Source organism: Mercenaria mercenaria, chromosome 7, assembly GCF_021730395.1.
Source record: "Mercenaria mercenaria strain notata chromosome 7, MADL_Memer_1, whole genome shotgun sequence".
Taxonomy (NCBI): domain Eukaryota; kingdom Metazoa; phylum Mollusca; class Bivalvia; order Venerida; family Veneridae; genus Mercenaria; species Mercenaria mercenaria.
Genome location: NC_069367.1, coordinates 16,608,457 through 16,621,850, shown reverse-complemented (window position 1 = coordinate 16,621,850; position 13,394 = coordinate 16,608,457). Strand labels below are relative to the sequence as shown.

Sequence of the window (13,394 nt, the reverse complement as noted above, 5' to 3'; positions counted from 1 at the left end):
TGTCCAGTTCAATATCTCAAAAATTAGACCTATAAATTTCATTTCACCAAATTATAGGCCATGTGTTTATTTAAGTCTGTGAGAAGTTTCATCAAAATCTACATTGTAGAAAAAATTCTATTCGTGGAAATGTTATGAAAGTTATGATTTTCCCATAAACTCCCATTGTGAAATATTGCATGAGATCCAAATATTTCAAATCAATCTAGCAAAAAATCAAACACACAACTCTTTTTTATTTGCTGAATTTTTTAGGTTTATTCTGAAGTTTTGAAAAATCAGAGTTTAATTAAATTCTACATTGCAGAAAAAATTTCAATCCAAACGTGCAGAACTACCTTAAAATATGTTGAAAGATTTTTTTGGTTTCTCTGTCTCTACAGGAAATGAACACAGAACTAACAAAGGGTAGTAATGTTTCCATTCCACTTACTGACTAACCAGGTCTCCTTGATCCTTTATCCTAACTAAGGTGTGAATAATAGTTTTAATATAGATATAATCATTAAGTGTATAAACTTAAGTTGCTTAAATTTTCTCAACAATCAATTATAAACTTATGTATGTTGTAAGTGCTTTTTTCGTTTTTTTTGTTTCTATGTCTCATGGCTATACAGGGAATTCACACAGAACCAACAAAGGGTAGTCAGATATGCTTCCATTCCACAGACTGACTAACTTGTTTTTACATTTCCCTGTCATATATAGCATGTTTCATGATATTACCCTGGCCAGACAGAGTAAGAATTTAGTGATTTTGTTTAAGAAACCAGTATCTTCCCAGACATTCTTTAAATATTTATCTTCCTTACAAAATAATAGATGAATCAACTGGAAATATGAAAAAAGGACAATACCTCCTTTATAAGGACTAAGCAGTGTGTCCTGTGAATAATGACACTTTAATCTCACACTGTTACCATAACTTTTCAGATGTAAACATGGTTTTTGTATGTGACACATTGTCAAGAAATGGTGATCATTTGTGCAGATTTAGTTTGAAACTCTACCAAGCATCTCTATTTTCTTGGACAGACATGGCATGAACAACTGCTATCAGAACAGTTTTCCTGTGACATGGACCAAGTTAAACAGCCATCCATGACATTGACTTTCAAACTGATTCATCAGATTCTTAACCTTTAGCTTGCTGGTAGCAAGTAGTTTTACCTTTGCGACCATGCAGGCTGATCTTTGTCTGCACTGGTCGTTATTCAGTCAGAAAATTTTCAGTGAACACCTCTTTGAATAATAAGTGGTACTGCCTAAATTGAATGATGGACCTGTCCATTTAAGAAAAACAGCAGGGTAAAGGTTAAGAACAGAGTATATGCATACCTGATAACAAAGGTCCCATAGAACCCAGTACCATCTGCTTCACGTGTACAGTTGGTGCTATATGTGGAATTACATCTGCAAGTATAAATATATATAAATATTCATGCATAACATGTTATCTTTCTATTTCAATCATTATGAACAACAAGAGCTGTCGGGAGGACAGCAACGCTCGACTATTGAACAGCCTTGTCGATTGAATGAATATTAAAGTCCAAAAAGGGGCATAATTTAGTAAAAAAGCAAAATAGGGTTATGGAACCTGCATAGTGCTTATCAGCTCATGACAGTGGACAAGTGTGTGAAGTTTCAATCCATTCCCATTAGTGGGAACTGAGATACCAGCTTACATATAAGAATTTAATCCAAAACTCCTAAGTTGAAAAAGGGGCATAATTTTGTAAAATGCGAAGTTGAGTTATTGACCCTTTGCACTGTACGTCATATCATGACAGTGAACAAGTGTGTGAAGTTTCAATCATTTCCCATTAGTGGATACTGAGATACCAGCTTACATACAAAAACTTAACCAAAAATTTCTATGTTGAAAAAGGGGCATAATTTTGTAAAAAAGCAAAATAAAGTTATGGGACCTGTTTTGTGCATGTCAGATTATGACAGTGAACAAGTGTGTGAAGTTTCAATCCATTCCAATTAGTGAGTACTGAGATACCAGCTTACATACAAAAACTTAACCAAACAATTCTAAGTCGAAAAAGGGGCATAATTTTGTAAACAAGAGGACCATGATGGTCCTGAATCGCTCACCTGTCCCCATATGACCCAGTTTTGAAATGAGTATGACGTCGTTTTTTCTATTATTTGACATAGTTACCTAGTTTTTGAGCTCATGTGACCCAGTTTTGAACCTGACCTTGATATCATCAAGATGAACATTCAGACCAATTTTCATACAGATCCCATAAAAAATATGGTCTCTAGAGAGGTCACAACGTTTATTTATTATTTGACCTACTGAACTAGTTATTGATGGCACGTGACCCAGTTTCGAACTTGACCTAGATATCATCAAGGTGAACATTCTGACCAATTTTCATCAAGATCCATTCAAAAGTATGGCCTCTAGGCAGGTCACAAGGTTTTTCTATTTTGAGACCTACTGACCTAGTTTTTGACCGCAGTTGACCCATTTCTAACTTGACCTAGATATCATCAAGATGAACATTCAGACCAACTTTCATAAAGATCCCATGAAAAATATGGCCTCTAGAGAGGTCACAAGTATTTTTATTATTTGACCTACTGACCTAGTTTTTGATGGCACTTGACCAATTTTCGAACTTGACCTAGATATCATCAAGATGAACATTCTGACCAATTTTTATGAAGATCCATTCACAAGTATGGCCTCTAGAGAGGTCACAAGGTTTTTCTATTTTTAGACCTACTGACCTAGTTCTTGACCGCACGTGACCCAGTTTCGACTTAACCTAGATATTATCAAGATAAACATTCAGATTAACTTTCATACAGATCCCATGAAAAATATGGCCTCTAGAGAGGTCACAAGGTTTTTCTATTATTTGACCTACTGACCTAGTTTTTGAAGGCACGTGACCCAGTTTCAAATCTGATCTAGATATCATCAAAATGAACATTCTGACCAATTTTCATGAAGATCTTGTGAAAAATATAGCCTCTAGAGAGGTCACAAGGTTTTTCTATTTTTAGACCTACTGACCTAGTTTTTATTCGCACAGGACCTAGTTTCGAACTTGGCCTAGATATCATCAAGATGAACATTCTGACCACTTTTCATGAAGATCTTGTGAAAAATATAGCCTCTAGAGAGGTCACAAGGTTTTTCTATTTTATGACCTACTGACCTAGATTTTAACCGCACAGGACCTAGTTTCGAACTTGATCTAGATATCATCAAGATTAACATTCTGACCAATTTTCATGAAGTTCTTTTAAAAAATATGGCCTCTAGAGAGGTCACAAGGTTTTTCTATTTTTAGACCTACTGACCTAGTTTTTGATGGCACTTGACCCAGTTTCGAACTTGACCTAGATATCATCAAGTTGAACATTCTGACCAATTTTCATAAAGACCCCATGAAAAATGTGACCTCTAGAGTGGTCACAAGCAAAAGTTTACACACGAACGGACGGACACACGGACGGACGACGGACGCTGCATGATCACAAAAGCTCACCTTGTCACTTTTGACAGGTGAGCTAAAAAGCAAAATAGAGTTATGGAACCTGTGCAATGTAAGTCAGTTTATCACATTAAATAAGTGCGTGAAGTTTCAAGCCATTCCCACAAGTGGTTACTGAGATACCAGCTTACATACAAAACCTTAACCAAAAATTTCTAAGTCAAAAAAGGGGCATAATTTTATAAAGAAGCAAAATAGAGTTATGTAACCTGTGCAATGTAAGTCAGTTTATCACAGTGAATAAGTGTGTGAAGTTTCAAGATTCCATTCCCAAAGTAGTTGCTGAGATACCAGCTTACATACAAAAACTTAACCAAATCGGGACGTGGACGCCGACGCATAGGCGAGTCCAATAGCTCGACTATTCTATGAATAGTCGAGCTAAAAAGGCAATCAGTTGAAGGAAATGATTTGAATATTTTACAAGCGCTTTTTAAACATCTTGGACTAAAAATGTTAAACACTTCAATGTTAATCATTAATTTCCTATAGAAATCCCCCAGGTCTATGTTTTGGCAGGTACCAAAACTGTTGGAGCTGTCACTGCAGTGTATATGACAAAACTATTAGTAATTGTTGTTTAGGAAAACGGCAATCAAAATAGCAATGATACAATCTATCCTGTAGTGGAGACCATAGATAAAACAAGAAGCTGCGTTCAATAAACGCTCGATGCCCCCGGTGGCATCCTTGTCGATACAAAGCAACCCAAGTTCAAAACGAGGTCAAGTTCAAGGTCAAACTGAGGTCAGGTGATGTGTGAAGATGAGGAATGGTCACAGGTTACATCTGCATTAGTATCAAGTCATTCTAGTAAGGGGTATTGATGCTAGATGAAACGGTCCCATTTGGTTAACCTTGTACCGACAGACGAACAGGACAATCACTATATGCCTCCCGCATCAGTAGATGCCGGGGGCATAAAAATCTGTATCATTGTTTGATTATAAAAGATTATTTGCAGATGCTATGATTTATTAAATCTTTTTGATCATAGCAAGCTGAGGTTGTTGGCAAGAAATTAGGGTAAATCTTTTTGGTTTGGCTACAACAGCAATTTTGACTTCCTACTGCCACTTTTGCTGTCATTTACACACAAACGATATAAAACTGAATAATATACCTTCAATGGGGCGACTGTTGTCAATTCTCAACTCTAACTTCTTTCCTCTTCTCTTCACATACACAGTATGCCACTGGTCATCATTCAATGCATGACCAACTGATAATGTATGGAATGATATTTAGGTAAATATTACACAATGCCTGCTGACTGTTACAATTTACTCACTGACACTCCCATTGTGCTTACTGGTATAGTAATCATGCATGCTGGCACCTTTAACACGCTTGTTGACAATGATACTACGCTTGTTGACAATGATACCATGCTTGCTGACAATGATACCATGCGTGCTGGAAGTTACAACTTCTTTGCTGCTTAGACCCTGATGTCTATATCATAATTTCATTTGGCAAAATGACAGTGCCGTGTAGCATATTGGAATATTTCAACATGCCAGGACTGTATATAAGCAACATTGCACAGTTACAATGCTCACAGAAGAAAATACAAGATGTGACCACACAATATGAAAGATGCAATCAGCCACTATAAGCAAGTTGAAAGTAAGCATAATACAAAGTGCAACATTACACGTCACATTTTGATACCAGGGGGCGCAAGTTCGTAGTTTTCACGAAAGGTAACGGGAATATCCGGCCATACAAGAGCTAATTAAAATCCGTTATAGGCCGGATATTCCCATTACCTTTCGTGAAAACTACGAACTTGCGCCCCCTGGTATCAAAATGTGACGTATAATGTTGCACTTTGCATTATGCTTACTTTCAACTTGCTTAGTGGCTGATTGCATCTTTCATATTGTGTGGTCACATCGTGTATTTTCTTCTGTGAGCATTGTAACTGTGCAATGTTGCTTATATACAGTCCCGGCATGTTGAAATATTCCAATACGCTACACAGCATTGTCATTTTGCCAAATGAAATTATGATATAGACATCAGGGTCTAAGCAGCAAAGAAGTTGTAACTTCCAGCACGCATGGTATCATTGTCAGCAAGCATGGTATCATTGTCAACAAGCGTGGTTTCATTGTCAACAAGTGTGTTAAAGGTGCCAGCATGCATGATTACTATACCAGTAAGCACAATGGGAGTGTCAGTGAGTAAATTGTAACAGTCAGCAGGCATTGTGTAATATTTACCTAAATATCATTCCATAATAATGTCTGAAGATGCAAACAATTGGTCATTGTAATTATAATACAGTAAACCTCGCTTATAAGGAACAGCTTGGGACCTCTAAAAATTGTTCCTTATAACCGAGGTTCCTTATATCCGTATAGCGAACTAATTCCTTGTAACCGAGGTTTGTATAACGAACACAATTTGTATAGCGAACACTATTTGACTTACGTTTGAAAAGGGCTCCGGGTCGACCATGAATCTTTATGTGAGAAATGTGAGTACCGGTCCTTTCCTAGAGAGATGGTATGGTAAACTGACTGCGTGTATATGACTGAAATAGTGTTGAAACACGGCGTTTAAACCTAAACTAAGCTAAAATGTACGTCGGTAAGAATGACGTGATTTTTGTTTATTTTTTGTCGGCTATTTCTATCTTCTTGTTTTAGGAGAGCACTACATTATGATTATAAGATATGTTGCAGCCCTTACCTTGCTCGGCAGCATGTTATTTGAAAAGGCATCAATACTAATATAAAATAAATGTTCAAATAATTAATACAAAAATGTTGAATATGACTACCAATTAAAATTTAAAAGTAGGGTGTTTATGACATATAGTGCATTACGACTAGACAACGGCGCCATACATACGGACTAAAATGTAAATTATACCTATAGTTTTGCTATTGTCCATTTTAGCACCTGTTACAATTTTTACAATTGAAAATTTGGTAAACTGGACTGTTTGTCATTGTTAATCACGCGTAATTAACACATTTATTTAGGCTAGTATGACATGACCGTGTCCACGACTGATTTTCGTTCACTATTGATAGCATGAAATACCTAATACATGTAGCCCTCAAACATAATCTCGAGTAAATATAAGTTAATGATGATATTATTTATTTTCTTTTTATCATATCCGTGAAATAACAAACTAAAGATCATAGAAATGAAATAATATGTGTTTATTCATGTGCATAAAAGCGCGTGAAAGTCTGACGTCTTCAGCGATTCTCCTGTTTATTTCCAGTTTTCAATAATTTTTATTCTTTATGTCTGTTCTCTATAACCGAGGGGTTTTCCATTGAATTTCGTACTTTGGGACTAGAAAAAGTGTTCTTTATAACCGATTGTTCCTTATAACCGAGTTCCCTATAACCGAGGATTTTTACATTGAATAAAGAAGGAATTAGATCGGGGAATTGAGAAATGTTCCTTATAACCGAGTGTTCCTTATATCCGAGTTCCTTATAAGTGAGGTTTACTATATATAGATAGCTATTTTACTCACTCTGGTGGCGGCGTCATTCCATGTCCCCACCTTGGTTAAAGTCTTTTTAACACTTTCTTTTTTTCTCCTTATCTTCGTAGTTACTTGATGGATTTGTTTCAATCTTAAAATGGTCAAATAGTTATTCCTCATCATCACCCACATCATTCCCCACCCATTTTATTTTATTATGAGTCAGCCATTATTGTCTTTAGTTTGACTGAGGCAATCAGGGTAGATAGCTATGGACTGATTTTGTGTCAAATTACCTCCTTTTGTTTCAAATCAAAATGGAAACTGTTACAAGAAAATGTTTATCCTCATTCCTGATGATATTTAATGTGTATGCCTATGTGCTGTATGTCAAAACTTGATCATATCATTTTGAGTAATGGTACTCAGGTGAGCGATATAGGGCCATCATGGCACTCTTGTTAAAGTTTTGCGTGCAATGGTATATCTGTATTGTACAGAAGAAATATGGCTTTGAAATCTTTGGTGAATGATTCTAGGTCATTGACCACACTAAACTGATCTTGCCTACCTAGCGGGGAAAGTATACATTTATCCGAGCACGCGTTGGGGATAGATATTCCTGTTTTTCCCTAGGGAAAAAACCTTGTCTAAAATAGCGTGCATTAAGGTGACATCACATAGTACTGGTACCATTGTGACATCATAAACTTTATAAATAATGTCAGGAAATACCCAAACTTATTTGTCTCCACAATCTATTTTGAACATGATAGGCAAGAAACATTATCTAACATGTCTGCCTGTGTAAGACAGCTGTTTTCTCTACCCTCAGGACAGCATGGATAAAAAACCTCCCTAACGCTCGGTTTTCAATTCCACACTGTCCCTCGGGTAGGGAAAACCCCGTCTTACACAGGGAGGCATGTAATCAAGTCCCATAACTTTATCATGTATTTTGGCTGAATTATGTCGCTTTAAGACTTAGAAAATCTACGTTAAAGTTTTGCGTGCATTGAAAGGTCAAAGGTCAACAGGGCTTTTTTCCTGTCCGGTCCATACCTCTGCCGTCCATGAAGGGAATTTAATATTACTTGGCACAAATGTACCTCATAATAAGACGATGTGTCGTGCACAACTTTCAGACCCCTAGCTCAAAGGTCAAGGTCACACTTAGCAGTCAAATGTTAACATAGCACGAACAGCGTCTGTTTCGTGTCCGGTCCATAACTCTGACATTCATTAAGGGATTTTAATATTACTTGGCACAAATGTTCCCCATGATGAGACGACGTGTCATGCGCAAATCCCGGACCCTTAGCTCAAAGGTCAAGGTCACAATTGGAGGTCAAAGGTCAGTAAGGTTTTTTTCCTGTCCGATCCAGAACTCTGTCATCCATCAAGGGATTACAATATTGCTTGGCATAAATGTTCCCCATGATGAGATGACGTGTCGTGCGCAACATCAAGTACCCTAGCTTAAAGGTCAAGGTCACACTTTTAGATCAAAGGTCAGTAGGATTTTTTTCCTGTCCAGTTTATAACTTTGTCATGCAAAACAGGATTTAGATATGAGTTGGCACAAATATTTCCCTGGATGAGACATGTTATGCGCAAAACCCAGCCCAGGGTCTAATGTCAAGGTCAAACTTGAGACCAAAGGTCAGACACAAGAATGACTTTGTCTGGAGCATTTCTTCTTCATGCATGGAGGGATTTTGATGTAACTTGGCACAAATGTTAACCAACGTAAGACGGATTGTCATGCGCAAGAACCACGTTCCTAGGTCTAAGGTCAAGGTCATATTTAGAGGTCAAAGGTCAAATTCAAGAATGACTGTCCGGAGCATTTCTTCTTCATGCATTGGGGGATTTTGATGTAACTTGGACCAAATGTTCACCACCATGAGGCACCCTTGTTTTTAGAATTATGTCCCTTTGTTGTACTATAAATAGATTTTATTGTAACTTTTTTATTATTGGCCATAGAGAAAAATCGAGACCACTTTTCTGTGGTACAACATGCATGTTGCAGCCAATTTTTAGGTGTATTTTGACCTATCTCTACCTGGTAAAGAGTTTCTTATGGACTTATATTATATAGATTTTTTTTTTTTTTTTTTTTTTTTAAGATTTATTTATTTTGTTGGTACTATAAATAACTTATATGATACCGTAACTTTTTTTTATAATCGGCAAAAACATTTCAATATGAAAACAACTTTGGGTTTTTATATATGCACATTTTAATCCAAGTGTGTTGTTATAACATATTGTATATATAGTACAATATTGTTTATACATCATTGACAGATATCAGTTCATTATGTTATACTGTAGTAGAGAAAATTTAGGTGCCTTCCAGTAGGGGACTTTGTATTGCATGGCAATACTTCATTCACTTGTTTATATATAGTTTGCAATTTTTCTTGCATCTAGATCAAAATTGGTATGTAATTTATACCAAAGTCATTCTTCATTTGGGTCATGTAGGGTTAACATTGTCAAAACTTTGAAATAGAAAGCATTGTATGTATAGAGAGTTTAAATGAAACATGTGTTAAGTTTTGTGTATCGGATATTTTATCAGTTTCTATTGTTTTCTACAGAGTTGCTTGCAAATCTGTTAGAAACATATACTGTATTGGGATAGGGTGATATCTATTATCATTGAGAACATTTGTACATTGTAATTTGAGAATACAGTTTTGCAAAAAAGACAATTTCAAAAAGATGGTAAAATTGTTATTTGTATTTATATATTTGACCTGTGACATACATGTGTGACCTTGACATGACTATTTGTTGTATATCTAGGCTTCCCTGTCATCTTGTTGCACCTTGTATTTTTAGATTCTTTTATTGAATTATGGTGATAAATTACATAAAGGCTTGAAAATTATGACTTTTTACTGAAGTATTTGACCTTTGACCCCCTATATTTGTTATTGATTTTTAGCTCGACTATTCGAAGAATAGTCTAGCTATTCTACTCACCCTTGCGTCGGCGTCGGCGTCGGCGTCACACCTTGGTTAAGTTTTTGCATGCAAGTACATACAGCCATCAATTAAAGGCATATAGCTTTGAAACTTATTTTATCTTTTTCTAGGTCAATTACCAACCTCTCTGGGTCAAGTCCCATAACTCTGACATGTATTTTGAGCAAATTATGCCCCCTTTTGGACTTAGAAAATTTTGGTTAAAGTTTTACATGCAAGTTACTATCTCCAAAACTAATGCAGATATTGAATTGAAACTTCACATGTGTCTTCGGGGTTATAAAACTAGTTGATAGCAGCAAGTCCCATAACTCTGACTTTCATTTTGGCCAATTTATGCCCCCTTTTGGACTTAGAAAATTCTGGTTAAAGTTTTGCGTGCAAGTACATACAGCTATTTATAAAAGGCATATAGATTTGAAACTTATTTTTTCTTTTTCTAGATCAATTACCAACCTCACTTGGTCAAGACCCATTACTCTGACATGTATTTTGAGCAAATTATGCCCCCTTTTAGACTTAGAAAATTTTGGTTAAAGTTTTACATGCAAGTTACTATCTCCAAAACTAATGCAGATATTGATTTGAAACTTCACATGTGTCTTCGGGGTTATAAATCTAGTTGATAGCAGCAAGTCCCATAACTCTGACCTTCATTTTGGCCAAATTATGCCCCCTTTTGGACTTAGAAAATTCTGGTTAAAGTTTTGCGTGCAAGTACATACAGCTATTTCTAAAAGGCATATAGATTTGAAACTTATTTTTTCTTTTTCTAGATCAATTACCAACCTCACTGGGTCAAGTTCCATAACTCTGACATGTTTTTTGAGCAAATTATGCCCCCTTTTAGACTTAGAAAATTTTGGTTAAAGTTTTACATGCAAGTTATTATCTCCAAAACTAATGCAGATATTGATTTGAAACTTCACACGTGTCTTCGGGGTTATAAAACTAGTTGATAGCAGCAAGTCCCATAACTCTGACCTTCATTTTGGCCAAATTATGTCCCCTTTTGGACTTAGCAAATTCTGGTTAAAGTTTTGCGTGCAAGTACATACAGCTATTACTAAAAGGCATATAGATTTGAAACTTATTTTTTCTTTTTCTAGATCAATTACCAACCTCACTGGGTCAAGTTCCATAACTCTGGCATGTATTTTGGGCAAATTATGCCCCCTTTTGGACTTTGAAAATTCTGGTTAAAGTTTTACATGCAAGTTTCTATCTCCAAAACTAATGCAGATATTGAATTGAAACTTCACATGTGCCTTCGGGGTTATGAAACTAGTTGATAGCAGCAAGTCCCATAACTGATATGCATTTTGGTCAAATTATTCCCCCTTTTGAACTTAAAAATCTTTTGATATTTAACCTTTTTGGGTAATATTTTCCTGCTTCTGGGACAATATTTCGAATAGTCGAGCTTGGCTGTCTTACGGACAGCTCTTGTTAAATTTTTCACTAAAATTTAAATTGTCACAGGTTTTCTCCATCATCCTCTATCATAACATAAAAATATTTAGACAATATGTTGATAAATGAAATAAGATGCTTCAAAAATGATAAAAACCTGTATTTTTTAAGGACAATTTGACCTTTGACCTTTGAATGTGGCTTGACATCTGTATGTTTAACCAAATTATTGCATGTTTTGATTGTTTCCAACATAGGTTAACTCTTGGTAAAGTTATTTGAAAAACCATTGACAATTTGGTAGCAGTATTTTACATAGAATATCAATGTTAAAAAACTGGGTGGGGTAATTTTACCCCATATTTCATGTTAAATTCTGTATTTAAAAAGAAAATTAACGACTTAGACCTTTACCATTCAGCATTGTATTTTATATTTATTAACTATGTTTAATTAAATTAAATTTATATCTATGTATGAAATAAATCTAGACAAATTAGGAATTTGGTTGTTTTTCTTCAAAATTGTTGTTATACACAACGTTTGAATTTGAAATATCTTTTTTTTGAACTCATAGACCTATATTTTTTTCAACATTTTTGGTATCAACATTGATTTCTTAATCACATGTCAAATTATTAAGAAATTCTGTTCATGAACTCAAAAAATATTTTTGGTATTATATTCTCAGAAACTCAAATTTTTTATAGATTTTTGTTTTAAGCCCTGGTCACATGTTCAGCATGTGATAAAATACCGAAATCTAACTATTTTCACATCAGATTGACTTATCTTAAATCTGTATTGATATTTTCAAAGATTATGGTAGTTTATTAACCAGGTTTTCAATGAAAACCTGAGTTATTAGATTGGGGTAGATGTCGGTCGGGCGGCGGTGGCAACAAACTGGTGTTTCCGGTCAATAACTTTTGTTTCGGTAAAGATATTTGAATAAAATTTGGTATGTATGTAGCTTATATCAAGACAAAGGCTGGGATTGATTTTGGGGTTTCTGGGGTCAAGGTCAAGGTCACTGTTACTTAAAATAGAAAAAGGGTTTCCGGTCAATAACTTTTGTTTCGGTAAAGATATTTGAATAAAACTTGGTATGTATTTAGCTTATATCAAGACAAAGGCTGGGATTGATTTTGGGGTTTCTGGGGTCAAGGTCACTGTTACTTAAAATAGAAAAAGGGTTTCCGGTCAATAACTTAAGTTAGGAATGAGCTATCATGATGAAACTTGGTGTATAGAAAACTTATATAAAGTTGTAGCTTGGGATTGATTTTGGGGTTTCTGGGATCAAGGTCAAGGTCATTGTTACTAAAAATAGGGTTAGGGTTAGCATATCTTCTACATGCATGGAGGGATTTTGATGAAAGTTGGCACAATTGTTCACCATCATGAGACGGAGTGTCGTGCGCAAGAACCAGGTCCCTAGGTCTAAGGTCAAGGTCACACTTAGAGGTCAAAGGATACAAGAATGAAAACTTTGTCTGGAGCATTTCTTCTTCATGCATAGAGGGATTTTGATGTAACTTGGCACAATTATACACCATCATGAGACGAAGTGTCTTGCGCAGTTCCCTTCTTTAGAATTACTTCCCTTTGTTGTTACTATAAATAGCTTATATTGTAACTTTTTCATTACTAGACGTAGGGAAAAATCGAGACCACTTTTCTGTAGTACAACATGCATGTTACATCCAATTTTGAGGTGTATTTTGACCAATCTCTACCTGGTAAGGATTTCTGTGTGGACTTACAATATATTATTTTTTTTTTGTATTTTTTTTTTTTTTTTTTTAAGATTAACTTCCCTTAGTTGTTACTATAAATAACTTATATTGTAACTTTTTTATAATTGACCGTAGGGAAAAACCAAGACCACTTTTCTGTGGTACTACATAGTTGTTACTTTCTAATTTTAGGTGTATTTTAAGGTATCTCTACCTGGTAAGGAGTTTTTTTGTGGACTGAGAAAAACAAAAGAATTA

At 35.3% G+C, this 13,394-nt stretch overlaps 1 protein-coding gene and 1 long non-coding RNA gene across 3 annotated transcripts in view; one reads left to right on the top strand and one right to left on the bottom strand.

The window, feature by feature from the left end:
- Positions 1-13,394, top strand: part of LOC123554834 (methanethiol oxidase-like) — a 136,292-nt gene that overhangs the window by 120,379 nt on the left and 2,519 nt on the right. The gene's annotated exons all lie outside the window — the stretch shown is intronic.
- LOC123554838 (uncharacterized) lies at positions 1,364-10,753 on the bottom strand. Of its 2 annotated transcripts, XR_008371611.1 has the most exons (4): positions 7,033-10,753; positions 5,964-6,066; positions 4,648-4,746; positions 1,364-1,413 (listed from the first exon to the last, which is right to left on the bottom strand). It is a non-coding gene; the product is annotated as an uncharacterized LOC123554838 (long non-coding RNA). The 2 variants fall into 2 exon arrangements; XR_006687139.2 differs by having other exon boundaries at positions 5,964-10,753.